This window comes from Mus caroli, chromosome 12 (assembly GCF_900094665.2).
Source record: "Mus caroli chromosome 12, CAROLI_EIJ_v1.1, whole genome shotgun sequence".
NCBI classification, from domain to species: Eukaryota; Metazoa; Chordata; class Mammalia; order Rodentia; family Muridae; genus Mus; species Mus caroli.
In genome coordinates, this window is record NC_034581.1 from 11020445 (window position 1) to 11039020 (window position 18576).

The window sequence follows — 18576 nt, forward strand, 5'->3', positions numbered from 1 at the left end:
AAAATTTAACTATTTCCTCAAAATTTATAACTATGGAATAAAATGAAGTGATACATTCCAAGAAAGAGGACTATGACATTTATTAAGAGAAACTGAGTGGCCTGGCATTTGCACCCGCAAGCTAAGGATCATCCACAGCCCACTGTGCACAGGTCCCAGGAGGAGAGACCTGTTCTCCCAGTAGTGTTTTTATTCCTGGGGTCAGAGATAAGACAGCTACTTTCTCTCCAATAACTATGTGGTGTGGGGCTTGCCAGGAGCACACAAGGTACAAGATGAGTGAAGCAGCTGGGACAGGATTCTTCTGGTACACCATCTACACTCACAAGCTGAGGCTGTTCCACAGACATCTGTGCACGGGTCCTGCAAGGAGAGACCTGATCTTCCAGAAGTGCTGACGCAAGCTTACAGACCCACAGGAGGAATAAGCTCCAGCCAGAGACAGCAAGAACATCTAACACCAGAGATAACCAGATGGTGAAAGGCAAACACAAGCATCTTACCAACAGAAATCAAGATTACTTGGCACCATTAGAACCCAGTTCTCCAACTACAGCAAGTTCTGGATTCCCCAACAGACCATAAAAGTAATATGTGGAGTTAAAATCTTATTTCATGAAGCTGATAGAGGACTTTAAGAAGGACATAAGTAACTCCCTTAAAGAAAAACAGGACAGCACAGGTAAACAGGTAGCAGAAGACCTTAAAGGGGAAACACAAAAATCCCTCAGAGAGTTAGAGGAAAACTCTACAAAACAGGTGATAGAATTGGACAAAACCATCCAGGACCTAAAAATGGAAGTAGAAACAATAAAGAAATCACAAGGGGAGACAACTCTGGAGATAGAAACCCTAGGAAAGAAATCAGGAACCATAATTGGAAGCATCAGCAACAGAATACAAGAGATGGAAGAGAGCATCTCAGGTGCAGAAGACTCCATAGAAAGCACAACAATCAAAAAAAATGCAAAATGCAAAAAGATCCTAACTAAAAACATCCAGGAAATGAGAAGACCTAATCTAAGATTAATAGGCATAGATGAGAATGAAGATTTTCAACTTAAAGGGCCAGCAAATATCTTCAACAAAATTAGAGAAGAAAACTTCCCCAACCTCAAGAAAGAGATGACCATGAACATACAAGAAGCCTACAGAACACCAAATAGATTGGACCAGAAAAGCAATTATTTCCATCACATAATAATCAAAACACCAAATGCACAAAACAAAGAAAGAATATTAAAAGCAGTACGGGTAAAAGGTCGAATAACATATAAAGGCAGACCTTTTAGAATTACACCACCCTGCTTCCCAGAAAAGATGAAACTCAGAAGTTCATGGGCAGAGATCATATAAACCCGGAGATAAGACAATTCCATCCCAGGATACTTTACACAGCAAAACTCTCAATAGACATAGACAGAGAAACCAAGATATTCCATGGCAAAACCAGACACAATATCTTTCCACAAATCCAGCCCTTCAAAGGATAATAAATTGAAAATTCCAACAGAAGATGGGAAAGTACCCTAGAAAAAGCAAGAAAAATAATCTTCTTTTAACAAACCGAAATGAAGATAACCGCAAAAAAACAAAAAAACAAAAAAACAAAACAAAAACAACAACAACAACAACAAAAAAAAAAACAACAGCAGCAAAACCCCATAATTTCACCTCTAACAATAAAAGTAATAGGAAGCAAAAATCTTTTTTCCTTAATATGTCTTAATATCTCATGTGCGCGTCTGACTGGCCAGCAAGAACGACTCTGCAACAGGATCCTTCTGCACACATTTATTGGGAAAGCTTGATTGCAGAGGCGAAGAGACCCCAAGCCCAGAACTGGTGCTGCTTATATAGGCCTAGGAGAGGCGTGTCTCACACCCAGATTGGTTGTGCTTGGGTTATGCTTACCACCTCATTTGCATGCCTACATCTGATTGGTTAACTTCTCTCTCATCTGATTGGTTAACTTCTCTCTCATCTGATTGGTTAATTTTGGTTAATTGTCAAAATCTCATCTTGGCAAAAAAACTTTACTGCCTATGTATGCATGGTGGCCAGCGGAAGCCAGTGCCACCCTGCAACAGCACATGTCGCTTCCCACAAATATCAATTGACTCAATTACCCCAATAAAAAGAGATAGACTGGCTACATAAACAGGACACAACATTTTGCTACATACAGGAAACCCATCTCAGGGACAAAGATAGACACTACCTCAGAGTAAAAGGCTGGAAAACAATTCTACAAGCAAATGATCCAAAGAAACAAGCCAGAGTAGCCATTCTAACATTGTATAAAATCAACTTCCAACCTAAAGTTATCAAAAAAGACAAGGAGGGACACTTCATACACATCAAAGGAAAAATGTACCAAGAAGAAATCTCACTTCTGAATATCTATGCTCCAAATGCAAGGGCATCCACATTCATTAAAGAAACTACAGTAAATCTCAAAGCACACATTGCACCTNACACAATAATAGTCTGAGACTTCAACACCCCACTCTCAGCAAGGGGCATATTGTGGAAATAGAAACGAAACAAAGACATTGTGAAACTAAAAGAAGTTAATGAAACAGATGGATTTAACAAATATCTATAGAACAATTTATCCTAAAACAAAAGAATAGACCTTCCTCTCAGCACCTCATGGAAACTTCTCCAAATTTGACCATATAATTGGTCACAGAGCAGGCCTCAAGAGATACAAGAAGACTGAAATAATGTGATGAATTTTATCAGATCACCATGGACTAAGGCTGATCTTCAATAACAACGTAAATAATAGAAACTCTACATACACATGGAAGCTGAACAACACTTTACTCAATGATAATTTGGGTCAAGGGAGAAATAAAGAAAGAAATTAAAGACTTTTTGAGATTAATGAAAACAAAGCTACACCATACACAAACTTATGGGACACAATAAAAACAGTCCTGTGTTCACTTCAGCAGCACACATACTAAAATTAGAACTATACAGAGAAGATTAGCATGGCCCCAGCACAAGGATGACACACAAATTCGTGAGGTGTTCCATATTTTACCCATACGTGAAGAAAGAGATGCCCATGAACATAAAGAAGCCTACAGAATTCCAAATAAACTGGACCAGAAAATAAATTTCTCCCGACACATAATAATCAGGACAACAAATGCACTAAATGAAGACAGAATATTAAAAGCAGTAAGGGAAAAAGATCAAATAACATATAAAGGCAGGCCTATTAGAATTACTCCAGACTTCACATCAGAGACTATGAAAGCCAGAAAATTCTGGACAAATGTTATACATACACTAATAGAACACAAATGCCAGCTCAAGCTACTATACCCAGCTAACCTCTCAATTACCATAGATGGAGAAACCAAAGTATTACATGACAAAACCAAATTCACACAATGTCTTTCCACAAATCCAGCCCTTTAAAGGATAATAAAGGGAAAACACCAACAAAAAGATGGAAACTACACCGTAGAAAAAGCAAGAAAGTAATCCTTCAACAAATCCAAAAGAAGACAGCCACAAGAACATATCCCAACTTTACCAACAAAAATGACAGGAAGCAACAGTTACTTTTCTTTAATTTCTCTTAACATCAATGGAATCAATTCCCTAATTAAAAATACAGACTAATAGACTGGCTACACAAACCGGACACAACATTTTGTGGCTTACAGAAAACACACCTCAGGGACAAAGACAGATACTACCTCAGAGTAAAGGGCTGGAAAACAATTTTCCAAGCAAATGGTTCAAAGGAACAAGCAGGAGTAGCCATTCAAATATCGAATAAAATTGACTTCCAACCCAAAGTTATCAAAAAAGACAAGGAGGGAACCTTCATACTCATCAAAGGTAAAATCTACCAAGATGAACTCTGAATTTTAATGCCCCGAATGCAAGGGCAGCCACATTTATTAAAGAAACTTTCAAAGCACACATTGCACCTCACACAAAAATAGTGATAGACTTTAGCATCCCACTCCACCAATGGACAGATCCTGGAAACAGAAACTAAACAGAGAACATGGACACTAACAGAAGTTATGAAAAAATGGGTTTAACAAATATCTACAAAACATTTTATCATAAAAAATAAGGATATACCTTCTTCTCAGCACCTCATTGTACCTATTCCAAAATTGACCATATATTTGGCCACAAAACAGGCCTTAACAGGTACAAAAATATTGAAATTATCCCATGCAACCTATCAGATCACCAAAGACTAAGGATGATCTTCAATAACAGCATAAATACTAGAAAGCCAACATTCACGTAGAAACTGTACAACACTCTACACAATGATACCTTGGTCAAAGAAGAAATAAAGAAATAAATCAAAGACATTTTAGAGGTTAATGAAAATGAAGCCAAGACATACCCAAACATATGGGACACAATGAAAGTAGTCATAAGAGGAAAACTCATAGCCCTGAGTGCCACAACAATAAACTAGAGAGAGCATACAGTAGTAGCTTCACAGCATACCTAAAAGCTCTAGAACAAAAGGAAGCAAATTCACCCTAGAGGAACTCCGGGCTAAAATCAACCAAGTGAAAACAAGAACTATTCAAAGAATCAACCAAATAAGGAGCTGGTTCTTTGAGAAAATCAACAAGATAGATAAACTGTTAGCCAGACTAACTAGAGGACACAGGGACAGTACCCTAATTAACAAAATCAGAAATGAAAAGGGAAACATAATAACAGAACCTTCGGAATTCCAAAGCATCATCAGATTCTACTACAAATGGCTATATTAAAAAAAAACTGGAAAACTTGGATGAAATGGACAAATTTCTAGACAGATACCAGGTACCAATGTTAAATCAGAATCAGATTAATGACCTAAACCATCATATATCCCCTAAAGAAATAGAAGCAGTCATTAATAGTCTCCCAACAAAAAAAGCCTAAGACCATATATATTTAGTGCAGAGTTCTATTAGACCTTCAAAGAAGACCCAATTCCAATTCTCTTCAAACTATTTCACAAAATAGAAACAGAAGTTCGTCTACCCAATTCATTCTATGAAGCCATAATTCCTCTATTACCTAAACCACATACAGACCCAACAAAGAAAGGGAATGTCAGACCAGTTTCCTTTATGAATATCAATGCAAAAATATTCAATAAAACTCTCCCAAACCGAATTGAAGAACACACCAAAACGATCATCCATCATGATCAAGTAGGCTTCATCCCACAGATGCAGGGATAGTTTAATATATGGGAATCCATCAATGTAATCTACTATATAAACACACTCAAAAACAAAAACTGCATGATCATCTTGTTAGATGCTGAGAAATCATTTGACAAAATGTAACACCCGTTCATGATAAAAGTCTTATAAAGATAAGGAATTCAAAGCCCATACATGAACATAATAAAAGCAATATACAGCAAATCAGTAGCCAACATCAAACTAAATGTAGAGAAACTTGAAGCAATCCTACTAAAATCAGGGACTTGTCAAGGCTGTCCAGTCTCTCTCCGTACCTATTCAGTATAGTACTTGAAGTCCTAGCCAGAGCAATTAGACAACAAAAGGAGGTCAATGGGATACAAATTAGAAAAGAAAAAGTCAAAATATCAGTATTTGCAGATGATATGATAGTATATATGTAAGTGACCCTAAAACTTCCTGCATGGTACTGGTACAATGACAGACAGATCAATGGAAGAGAATTGAAGACCCAGAAATGAACCCAAACAGCTATGGTTAACTGATTTTTGACAAAGAAGCTAAAACCATCCAGTGGAAAAAGACAGCATTTTCAACAAATGGTGCTGGCTCAACTGGTGGTTATCGTGTATAAGATTACAAATTGATCCATTCCTATCTCCTTGTACAAAGCTCAAGTCTAACTGCATCAAGGAACTCCACATAAAACCAAAGACAATGAAATTTATAGAGGAGAGAGTGAGGAAGAACCTTGAAGATATGGGCACAGGGGAAAATTACTGAACAGAACAGCAATGACTTGTACTGTAAGATAGAGAATCTACAAATGGAACCTCCTAAAATTGCAAAGCTTCTGTAAGGCAAAAGACAATGTCAATAAGGGAAAAAAGGCCACCAACAGATTGGGAAAGGATCTTTACCTATCCTAAATCAGATAGGGGACTAATATCCAATATATATAAAGAATTCAAGAATATGGACTCAAGAAAATCAAATAGCCATATTAAAAAATGGGGTACAGTACTGAACAAAGAATTCTCAACTGAGGAATACCGAATGGCTGAATAGCACCTGAAAAAATGTTCAACATCCTTAATCATTAGGGAAATGCAAATCAAAACAACCCTGAGATTCCACCTCACACCAGTCAGAATAGCTAAGATCAAAAATTCAGGTGACAGCAGATGCTGGCAAGGATGAGGAGAAAGAGGAACACTCCTCCATTGTTGGTGGGATTGCAAGCTGGTACAACCACTCTGGAAATCAGTCTGGTTGTTCCTCATAAAATTGGATATAGTACTACTGGAAGATCCAGCAATACATTTCCTGGGCATATATCCAGAAGATGTTTCAACTGGTAATAAGGACACATGCTCCACTATGTTCATAGTAGCCTTATTTATAATAGCCAGAAGCTGGAAAGAATACAGATGTCCCTCAACAGAGGAATGGATACAGAAAATGTGGTACATTTACACAATGGAGTACTACTCAGCTATTAATAACAATGAATTCATGAAATTCTTAGGCAAATGGATGGATCTGGAGGGTATCATCCTGAGTGAGGTAACCCAGCCACCAAAGAAGTCACTTGATATGCACTCACTGATAAGCAAATATTAGCCCAGAAACTTAGAATACCCAAGATACAAGTTGCAAAACACAAGAAACTCGAGAAGAAGGAAGACCAAAGTGTGAATACTTTGATCCTCCTTAGAATGAGGAACAAAATACCCATGGAGGGAGTTACAGAAGCAAAGTTTGGAGCTGAGACAGAAGGAAGGACCATCCAGAGACTGCCCCACCTGGGGATTCATCCTATAAACAACCACCAAACCCAGATACTATTGCATATGCCAGCAAGATTTTGCTGACAGGACCCTGATATACCTGTATCTTTTGAGGTTATGCAAGTGCCTGGTAAATACAGAAGTAGATGCTCAGAGTCATCTATTGGATGGAACACAGAGCCCCCAGTGAAGGAGTTAGAGAAAGTACCCAAGGAGCTGAAGGGGTCTGTAACTCTATAGGAGGAATAACAATATGAACTAATCAGTACCCTCCAGAGTTTGTGTCTCTACTTGCATATGTTGCAGGGGATGGCCTAGTAGGCCATCCATGGGAGGAGAGGCCCCTGGTCTTGTAAAGATTATATGCCCCAGTACAGGGGATTGGCTAGGAAGCAGGTGTGGGTGGGTTGTGGAACAGGGCAGGGAGAGGGTTTAGTGTATTTTCAAAGAGGAACCTAGGAAAAGAGATAGCATTGTAAATGTAAATATAGAAAATATCTAAAAAATTTCAGAAATGGAAAAGGAGACATAACAGAATCTGAAGAAATCTAAAAAGTAAGCCGATCCTACTAAAAAAGCATATACTCAACAAAACTTGAAAAACTGGATGAATCAGATATTCTTTTAGACAGATACAGGTATGAGAGAGAGAGGGAGAGAGAAATTGTAGAGTTTTACCAAAGCTTTGGCCTCTTCAGGATAGTAAAACATTGTTTTAAGTATCTATCTAGTCATCTCAGATTTTTCTATGAGAAGCTATCACAGACAACTGAGGAAATGTTTGCTTTTTGGAGATCCATACAAAATATGATTACTGAGGCTATGACAAAAATTATATCAAACAGATCATCCATGTCTGCAGGGCTTCCAGTCTGTTCTCTTCCTGAGTTAAAGGCATCTTACATCAGGTTTAGATGAAGTCTCCATATTAGTAGAGTCTGCATAGTGTGACCAAAACAACTGAGGAAAGCATGCACTAATGTGTTCTTATTCTGTTTTCTTGTTCTGGTTTCTAGGGGTTTAGTCCATGGTTGATTGGCCCCTTGTATTTAGGAAAGCATAACAGTGTAGGAGTCTGTGGGAGAAGGACATCTGTACTTCATTGTGAACAAGAAGCACAAAGCAAGTCTTGGACATGAAATTATTCAATGTAATTCATCAGGGTTCAAGAATAAGGGAAGACACTAGTAGGATTTTCTCAGTTGAGACTTAAAATTAATTGGAAAATACCACCATCTATTCATGATTAAAAATTCCACATTAAAGTAGTCATTCTAGGAAAGTCCTTTATATTCACAAAAGACATCTAAGAAAGACACTTCAAATGCTGTGCTTGATATAGTTTGTAATGTTAAACACACAATGTCCTTTCTCCAATATTCATAAACTGGTTATCCCTCCCTTTAAATACAGGCTGCTCGTAAAGAATTGCTTTCTTATGGTAGTTTATACATATTGTCTCAATATTTCACTATTTTCCTTAATTCAATGGAGCCCAACACCTTTACACAACACCTAGTCCTAGAGGTCTCAGGGGCTGAAACAAGGTTGCATTTGTAAATCAAACCCTCTGCATGGTTTCTTCCTGTATACCTTTAACTCCTCAAGGACCTGAATCCCTTTTGAAACTTCCTTAGACCTCTGCATAGTATGGTAGTTCAGACATTATTTTCTATGAGGTCTCCAAGTAATTTCATATCTAAGCAATCCTATATTTTCAAAATCATAAGGAAGAGAAATTTAATAAGAAGACTGTCTCATCAAGTTTAAACTTGCTCCAGAAACTCCATTATTTTTTATCTTTTTTTTGTGTGTTAGAATGTTCCTGTAGACAAATGCACTAACTTCCAGCTTAGGCAGAATCTAGCTTTTTTGACTCTTCTCATCACTCCTTACATTGGTACTTTATGATGCTTACCAGAGTTGAGGTTTTGACTGTGCATTTCAGTATGATTGTTTGTCTGCTTTGTCAAGCCCTGGGTATGCTTTATCCTCAAAATATTTTTACTGTTAGAGTAGATATTATATGTTGGTCTGGTTAGGTTTATTACCAAACTGACCCAATATAGAGACCCCTAGAAAGATGGCACCTCAAGCGAATAATTGTCTAAAACAGATTGGTCAATGGCCTTTTCTGTATAGTATTGTCTTTATTTGTAATTGGTGTGAGAGGGCCTAGCCCATATAGACAGCACCATTCCTACCTAGGTGGACCTGGGTTATTAAAGAAAACTTGCAGAGGGAGCCTGTAATAAAAGGCAATACATACTCTTACTCTATAATTGCTACTTCGATTTTTCTGGAGATCCTGCTTTGAGTTTCTTCAGAGATGGACTATGATCATGAAGTATAAGCTAAAATAATCCCTTCCTTCCTCCAAGTTGCTTTTTCCATGGTGCTTATCATAGCAAAAGAAATACATTATAACATAGAGTATATGAATTATTGTATGTATGTATGTATGTTTATATGTATGTATGTATGTATGAAAGAAAGAATGTGTGTGTGTGTGTGTGTGTGTGTGTGTGTGTGTGTGTGTGTGTGTTCATTCTTGCTGGTAGAGGCCAAAGACCAAAGACAGATATCCCATTCACTCTCCACCTCATTTTTTGATTCAGGGTCTCTCAGAGAACCTGAACTTGACAGATTGGCTAGGTTATCTGGCCAGCAAACACCAGAGATTCTTCTTTCTCTGTCTCCCCAGAATTGAGAATACTGAGGTCACTGTATCTGGATTGTGTGCACATGTGTGTAAGGGATCAACTTTGTTCTCCACTTTACCAACTGAGACATTGACATAACTTGGCTATTTTTTTCTTTAAGCAAGAAAATATAGTCTAAATAATTGCAGTAGCTACATCAGGCTAACTGAAATCCAGGAGACAATGTTACCTACCTAGGCTCTTGTTTAATGTGCTTTTATAACATACATAGATAGGATAAACATCTTCATATATAATATATGCATAATATTCTATTGTTTATTTATTCATTACTGTTCTCTGTATGACATATGAGGCAGTATCAGAAGTGCCATATAATCCTGTTCTGAGAACTAAAGTAGTTTCTGTGTGAAGTATGTGAAATGTAATCATTTTTACTTTTTGTTTGATTGGTTTTTGTTTTTCCTGCTTTCTTTTCTTCACTGTCTGGCATTACCAGTCAGGATGTGAGACTCATGAAATGTGTTCATTTTGGATTACCTTTGACCCTGGAATGAGGTCTTCATGTATAAACAACACAGTATTCTTTAAAGAAGTGTGCATAAAATGATCACTTAAAGGACTAACAGTGACTCTTCCCTGCTGTGGACAGGAGCCTGCATCTATCTTTAGCAGGGCCATATGCTGAGATTGTCGAAGGCTCTCAACAGCACTTTCAAAGTTCCAGATGCTCAAGGAACATTCAGGCGCTGAGTTGCTTTTCATTCTTGGGTGGTGGTGAAATAAGTATGTTTTGGTAAAAAAAACACTGGGAGGGGGTCAGCAAGATGACTTTACCATCAGGTCTTTGATGTTCACTCTGATAGTTCTTTCTTCTTCAGTGAAACCATGATGCTATGCCATAAATTTGAAGGAAGGATTTTGAGTACTAAATGCAATCTTTTTTTTTCCCCCATGTACTTTGAAAACAATGCAATTTTAAAATCTAATGATAATGAGAAATAATACTGATGACTTATTGTAATATGTGACACAGAGATATTTTATACTAGCTTCACGGTGACTGTGATAAAATACCATGACTAAAAGTGAGGCAGCCAAGGAAAGAGCTTATTACAATTCCTTATCACAGCCCATCATTAAGTGAAGTCAAGTCAGGAAATGAAGACAGGAATCTGAAATCAGGTCTGCTTGCTATTCTACACAGCAATACTCTGAACCAATGAATTAATATCAAAGGCTAAGAAGCATGGCAGTAACCATAGAGGATGCTGTATGGTTGCTGGATAGAATGGTGAATTATACTTAGTTTGCTTTCTTACACAGTTTAGGACCATCTGCCTAGAGAATGGTGATGCCCACAGTGTCCTTCCTATATCTATTAATAATGAAGACAATCCCCCCAGTAAAATATTCACAGACTAATCTGGTCTAGGCAATTCGTCAACTGAGATTTTTTTTCCTGGATAATTATGGGTTATATGTATGTAATTGAGTTAAACCTGACTAGGACACTAGGAATTATTTTTTTCCCAAAATTTGTGAAGAAAGGTCAGAGGTCAAACTAGACGGTCATTAAGAATCTCCTAATCCATAGACTTGTGAGGTCTCAACTATATTAACTGTATCAGCAGTGCCATAACTACAACTACGACTACATAACTGCAACCCTACTCCTATCATTTGTCCAGCACTTTACTACATGTTTGGCACTGCTTCATGTGCTTCATGTAGGTTAATCTTTTGTCTTCTACAACAAAGACTGGTTGCATTATCTATTTTATTCAATGAAGAAACAAATGTTGACAAATGATTAGTGTTTAAGACAAGGAGTCACTAACAGCAGAAACAACATTTGGATTCAGGAAGCCAAAGTTCAATTTTAGCTACTGTAGATCTTTCTCAGCATAAGAAGACAAACTCATTTTGTGAAAGTTAATTCTATTATCCCTCTCCCTTCCTGCTTATGTTTTCTATTTCCCTATCCAAAACAAGATGCACACCAAATCAACTACTCAGAAAGAAAGGTTCTCACTCACAACCTGATACTTTTCAATTTGGTTCAACAATATCTCAGAATATGGATCCTTAATATGTCCAGAACATAGGGACACTTGTGAACTCAGCACTGACTCTCTTGATTACTAAGCTAGCATGAGAAGGATGAATAAGACATGGTGATATGTCAAATTGTCAAAATCTGTGTGAGTTGCATGTGTGCATATTTCTTTGAGGGTATGAGTTCCCATGTTTGTGAATATACAGAAATATTCAGAGAACAAAAAAGAATGTCAAGTGTCTTCTATGCTTCTTTGTGTTTTGTGTGTGTGTGTGTGTGTGTGTGTGTGTGATGGAAAACCTTGATCAATAGGACTGGCAAAGGATGGAATCAAACAAAAGGCACAGTTGGCGCTTTGGCAATTTAAAATGTGCGTGACTCTCGAGACTCTATGATCTACTAGACTTCTGTTTTGTTTTTTTTGGTTTTTCTTGTAAAGTGTATGCCTCTAATTTAGCCACATACATACCTGAATAGTCTGCATAGAATAAAATTATCATATCTAAATTATATTATCATTCATTTTATAGGCTCATTCCCACCTTCCAAGCTTAAGTGGTGAATTTACTAAGAAATTTATAAAGAAATTAAGACTGTATTAAGGTGTAAATCAAGAGCATATATTCAGTAACATGTGTGATTATGTTGTAAAGAAGGTAGAAAATGGAGCTAGGAGAGTCTTGCTACTAGCCTAGAGAATTCTACAAGCTTATACAGGAACAGAAAATATAAAAAGGGTGACAAGAGTCTCATTATAAATAAATTGGGAGAAATCCCAAGTTTCAGTTGTGGATAAGGTAGACAAAGTTCTCAAGAGTCTGTGGTTTAAATCTCATAGAAAGTTAGTGAACGAGGTGTGTGTTTACATCATTATCAAGGACATAAATTCCCTCATTTCCGTATTCTGTATGTGTTCTAACATTGGTTTGTTCAAGTATGTACTGTTTTACTTAATTGCCTGCCTTCAAATACGGGGAAGTCTAGCACAGGCTTTTCCCCAACTAAGTTGATTATATTACACTCAGGTGGAAGTGTGAAGGGGAAGTCTGGTTACTCAGAGTGAAGATAAGCATCCTGCCATGGGCAGGTAGCAAAGTGACTTTTGAAGTATAAATTAAATCTTTCAGTTGAGGATTTAGAGTCCAAAGCTTAATCACTTAGGTCCAGCACCACACATTCTGAACTGCAGTCCTTGGCCTCAGAATGGGTTTTACATTTTGGTAAAGTACTAAATATACAAGTGGGGTGTGTGTGTGTGTGTGTGTGTGTGTGTGTGTGTGAAAGTGGGAAGAGGAAAGCAGAGAGGAATGAAAAGAAAAATAGAAGAGGGACAGGGAATCCTTGTCTTTTGTCTTTAGGGATAATAGGGAGCTGAGATTTGGCAGGGCAGTCATAGCTATGCATTGTGTATATACATTGTACAAAAGTCTTACAACAACTTTGAATCAGCAAAAATGAATAAAAAATTGCCAACGTTATTTTAGATAGGCTCTTGATATTTAATAAGTTTCTTAATTACACTTAGAATAATGTACTATGTGTTATACTAATTGGGTGGCTGATGTTAATTACATGATTTTTATTTATTTAAAAACTTACAAATAGCCCCATTATTCCTTTATGTGATTAAATAAAGCCAAGATTTGTGGTTCCTTCAATTACTTTCATTTTTCTGTCTCAGCCCTTTCATCCCTTTTCTATTTTCCTGACTTGAGAGGGATTAGAATTAGTGTTCTGAGATATTGCACCCAAAACTTGGTCATAACACAATTGAGTGGGTAATAGAAAAGGCTAAGTGATTTAGAGCTTCCACTCTGAGGGTCTAAGAACCCCAAGTTTGTCCTTTAAATTGTACAGCTTCTACTTTACTATGTAGTAAAACTTGGCAGGAATGAAGCCTGATAATATAAGACTAGGGTATTCTATACTGAGAGTTGGGAGACACCAGAAAAGAAGTGCTTTCTCGAATACAGGCAGAACAGCAGAAAAACCCCACCAGATGTTCAAGGTAATTGCAGTACAGATTTTATGAATGCAGAAAGTCACTGATCAGATAGTTCTCTAGCTTCCTTCCACCTTTCCTGGGAAGGGTTTCTTTCAACGTTTGCTCCACCATTCATAGATTGCAAACCATTCCACTTTCTCCCTTTGCCTCCTGTATTATTTTTCTGCATTTAATTTCCCTAATGCCAGCATGTAATTTGAAGTGTAATCTTAATTATTCTCTTACATTTTCAGAACAAGATATGGTAGCATATTCTCCCCACAACAGAATTCAAATATCCCAAAGGATATGCCACATTTATATAGTTTGTTTAAATGATCTCTTCAGATTCTTATCTTACCATGTTTTTTTGTTTGTTTGTTTTTGTTTTTTCGTTATTCAAATTTCTTGCTGCTGAGATGAGGGCCAGCCTGACCTGTGCTACCTGGTGGTATATGGAACAGCCTGCTGGGCTTGCTTATGTTTGAGTTATACCATTTTATAGATATTTGTTTTGATCTGTCACTCCATTTTGAATATGGAGAAAGAATAGATAAACTTTTTGGTTATTGCTGGTAGATTTTGTTTGTTTTTGTTTTGACATATACATTTATTAGTATTTTTGTTGTTGCTATTGTTGTTGATTAGGTATTTATTTACTTCACATCCAGATTGTAGCTTCCCCTCCTTCCTCTCTTCCCATTTCTTCCTTCTCACATTTCCTCTCTACCATCCTCCGCTCCTCCCCTTCTCCACAGAAAAAATGAGGAATGCCATGGCTATCAGTCAGCCTTGGCATATCAAGTTGCAGTAAGAACAGGCAAATCTATTGAAGCTAGACAAGACAGCCAAGTCAGGGAAAAGGGATCCAAATGTAGGCAATGAAATCAGAGATAGCCCCTGTTCTCACTTTAGGAGTCTCACATGAAGACCCAGGTACATAACTGTTATATAAATGCATACAGACAAGGTCCCTCTCGGATACACTCTCCAGTTTAGTCTCTATGAGGACCTATGGGCCCAGGTTTGTTGATTCTCTAGGTTTTGTTGTGATGTCCTTGAGCCCTCTGGCTCCTCCAATTCCTCCTCTCCCTCTTCCACAAGATTGTCCAAGTTCCACTTAATCTTTGGCTGTGGGTTTCTGTATGTGTTTCTATCAGTTGCTGGGTTGAGTCTCTCTGATAACAATTATGCCAGAATCCTATCTGCATGTATAGCAAAATATCATTTATAATGTTGGGCATGGGCTCCCTCTCATGGTGTAACAGCTGCTTTTGTGTGTCAACTTGACACAAGCTAGAGTTCTCACAGAGAAAGGAGCCTCCCTTGAGGAAATACCTCCATAAGATTCAAGAGTAAGTCATTTTCTCAATTAGTGATCAAGAGTGGGAGGGCCCATTGTGGGTGGTGTCATCCCTGGGCTGGTATTCCTGGGTGCTATAAGAAAGCAAGCTGAGCAAGCCAGGAGAAGCAAGCCAGTAAGAAGCATTCATCTATGGCTTCTGCATGCACTCCTGCCTCCAAGTTCCTACCCTGTATGAGTTCATGTCCTGACTTTCTTTGGTGATGAACAGCAGTGTGGAAGTATAAGCTGAATAAACCCTTTCCTCCCTAACTTGTTTCTTGGTTATGATGTTTTGTGCAGGAATAGAAACCCTGACTAAGACAAATTGGCATCATCATAGTGGGGTATTCCTGTGACAGCCTAACCATGTTTTGGGGAGGACTGTGCAAGGATTTTAGATCTTTGAGATATTAGAGCCAATGAGTATAAAGAGATCTGTGGGATGTTCTGTAGGAGCTTGGAAGATAATGTTTGACAACAGTGCAAATGATTGAAGCCTAGCTTGTGAAATTTCAGGGGGAAGATTAAAGACTCTTATCAGGGCTGTTGCAGTTTTGATTGTGACTATTCTGTGGTTTTGGTCAGCTGGAGCTGAAGAATCAGCTGTGATTAACAAGATACCAGAACTGCTAAAGCAAAACCTTTCTATTACTGGGGCTGTTGATGCTGCTTAGCTAGAACTAAAAAAATCAGAAGTAATTAAGAGGAAACCAGAATCACTAAGGTGAAATCTTCTGGGAAGTGTTTCCTGAGAGGACAGAGAAGCTGTGTTCCAGAGGCAGCCATGATTTTACCTTGGGTTGGTGGCCAGACTTGGTAATGTATAAGAGTCACCCAGGTGGTACTGGTTTTGAAACATGAAGCACCTTATGCTTGGCACAGTGAGAAGCCATTGGTGAAGGTGCAGCCTCAGTGGCAGTTGAAGGCCTAGGACTGAAGGGGTCATGCAAAAGAGTTGAGGCTTAGCACCATAAAAAGAGCCTATGAGAGGCCATTGGTGAAGACTAATTGCAGGAGAAGACAGCAGCATTTTGAAGATGTCATGAGATGACCACCAAAAACAGCAACAGCAGTGGTGTACAGGCAGCTGGAGCCTAGAAGACAAGGTCTGTGCTACAAAGGGCAGAACTGGAGAAGTGATTCAAGTCCTTGGAGGAGCCAAGATTGTGAGTGGAGCCCAGACATTGGATGGTTAGTTTGATTGTGATTGTCCCTGATATTTTTCCATCTTGAAGAAAGTATTTTAGTGGAGCCCACAGTTAAGAGACTTTGAATTGTAAAAAGAATGAATTTAAAAAGAGATTAGATATTTTAATGGAATTGACATTTTATTGCACTTAAAATTTTATCAATTATTCCATTTGTTTACATCTCAAATGAATACCACTTCCTGGTTACCCCCTCCACCAACTCCTCATCCCTTGATATCCCACTTCCTTGCTACCCCTCCACCAACCCCTGTAGCCTCCCTCATCCTTGAAGCAGGCTGATTCAGACTTTGCTGCCACTGAATAAGAGATCACCTGGGGTGTAGCCTTCTGACCTAGATGGCTATATTGTTATGTCAACTACTGAGACTCTGCTACCTGCTGAGAGACACATCCTATCCTGCACAGTCGCCTACAGGCTGGCTCCAGGCACCAAAGAATGGATTGGCGGGGGATGGGCCTCCCCCCTTTATAAGCACAGTCTCTTAGTAAACTCTCAGACGTTGATCAGAGAAAAATTGGTCTTGGCCTCATTCTTTTCTCACCCATCTAGTCTCTTTCAGCCCCAGCCTGCCTTTCATGAGTACCTGATTACAGTTACAAACCCCCATTCCACATCTGCCCTGCCCCCTCCCCTTTGCCTGTATGAGTGTGCTCCCCAACCCACCCATACTCCAGTTTCCCCCTAAAATGTGGTATCAAACCTTCCTGGGACCAAGGGCCTCCTCTCCCATTGCTGGGAGCATCTTCTTTAAGCAAGGGCATCTTCTGCTACATATATATCTGGAGCCATGGATCCATCCAAGTACATTCCTTGGTTGGTGATCAAGACGATGGGAGAACTAGGTGGTCAGGCTAGCCTATATTGTTCTTCTAATGGGGTTGCAATCACCCTCTGCTCCTCCAGTCCTTTCACCAGCTCTGTCACCTAGTTTCCTGAGCTCAGACTGATTGTTGACTCCAAGCATCCACATCTGCATTGATCAGTTGCAGGCAGGACCTCCCAAGGAACCACCACACTAGGTTCCTGTCAGCAAGCACCAATTGACCATGGCAACAGTTTTGGGTTTGGTGTCTGCAGACATGATGGATTCCCAGGTAGGGCAGACCCTAGTTGGTCCTTCCTTCAGTCTCTGTTCCATTTTTTGTCCCTGTTCTTCCTTTGCACAGGAACATTTCTGGGTTAAAAACTTTGATATCAGTGGGTGGCCCCATCCCTCAAACAGGGGCCATGCCTATCTACTGGAGGTGGTCTTTACATGTTCTACCTTCCCCTTCTCTGTGCATTTCAGCTCTGTGCATTTCCCCTTTGGGTCCCAGGAGCCTCATGTTTCCCTGGTTTCTGGGACCCTCCCGTTGCTTTCCCCAGTTCCTGATCTCCCCTGCTATGTATTTTTGTTCATTTTCCTGACCCTCTGTACCTCTTTCATATCTCCTCCAGTTCCTAATACTGCACCCCTTATTTCTTCCCCCTCCTCTCTTACTCCTAGATACTCCTGACCATCCATCTCCCACAATTGTCCCATTTCACCCTCAGTGCAGGACTGAAGCATCTATACCCTGGCCTTCCTTCCTTCTATGCTCCATATGATCTGTGGGTTTTAGCATGGGCATTGTGAGCTTTTGGGCTAATATCCACTTAATGGTGAGTACATATAATGTGTGTTCTTTGTAACTGAGTTTTGTCAATCTAATTCCATTTATTTGCCTAAAAATTTCATGAATTCATTGTTTTTTAGTAGTACTCTACTGTGTAAATGTACCACATTTTCTGTATCCATTCTGTTTTGGGACATCTGGGTTGTTTCCAGTTTCTGGTTATTATAAATAAGGCTGCTATGAACATAGTGGAGCATGTGTCCTTGTTATATGTTGGAGCATCTTTTGGATATATGCCTGGGAGTGGTATATCTGGGTCATCAGGTATCATCATTTCCAAATTTCTCGCTAATTGCCAGACTGATTTTCAAAGTGTTTTAACTAGTTTGCAGGCCTACCAGCAATGGAGGCATGTTCCTCTTTCTCCACATCTTAGTCAACATGTGTTGTCTCTTTAGATTTCATCTTAGCCATTTTGACTGGTGTGAGGTAGAATCTCAGGGTCATTTTGATTTGCATTTCTCTGATGATTAAGGCTGTTGAACATTTATTTAGGCGCCTCTCAGCCACTCAAATTTCCTCAGTTGAGAATTTTCTATTTAGCTATGTATTCCACTCCTTTTTTTTAAAATTTTTAATATTTTTATTACATATTTTCCTCAGTTACATTTCCAATGTTATCCCAAAAGTCCCCCATAGCGCCCCCCACTTCCCTACCCACCCA

At 38.7% G+C, this 18576-nt stretch overlaps 1 non-coding gene across 1 annotated transcript; it reads left to right on the plus strand.

Moving 5' to 3' along the window:
• The first annotated feature begins 2947 nt into the window (after positions 1-2947).
• On the plus strand, positions 2948-3054 carry LOC115032907. The gene has a single exon (XR_003838554.1). It is a non-coding gene; the product is annotated as a U6 spliceosomal RNA (small nuclear RNA).
• The last annotated feature ends 15522 nt before the right edge of the window (positions 3055-18576 follow it).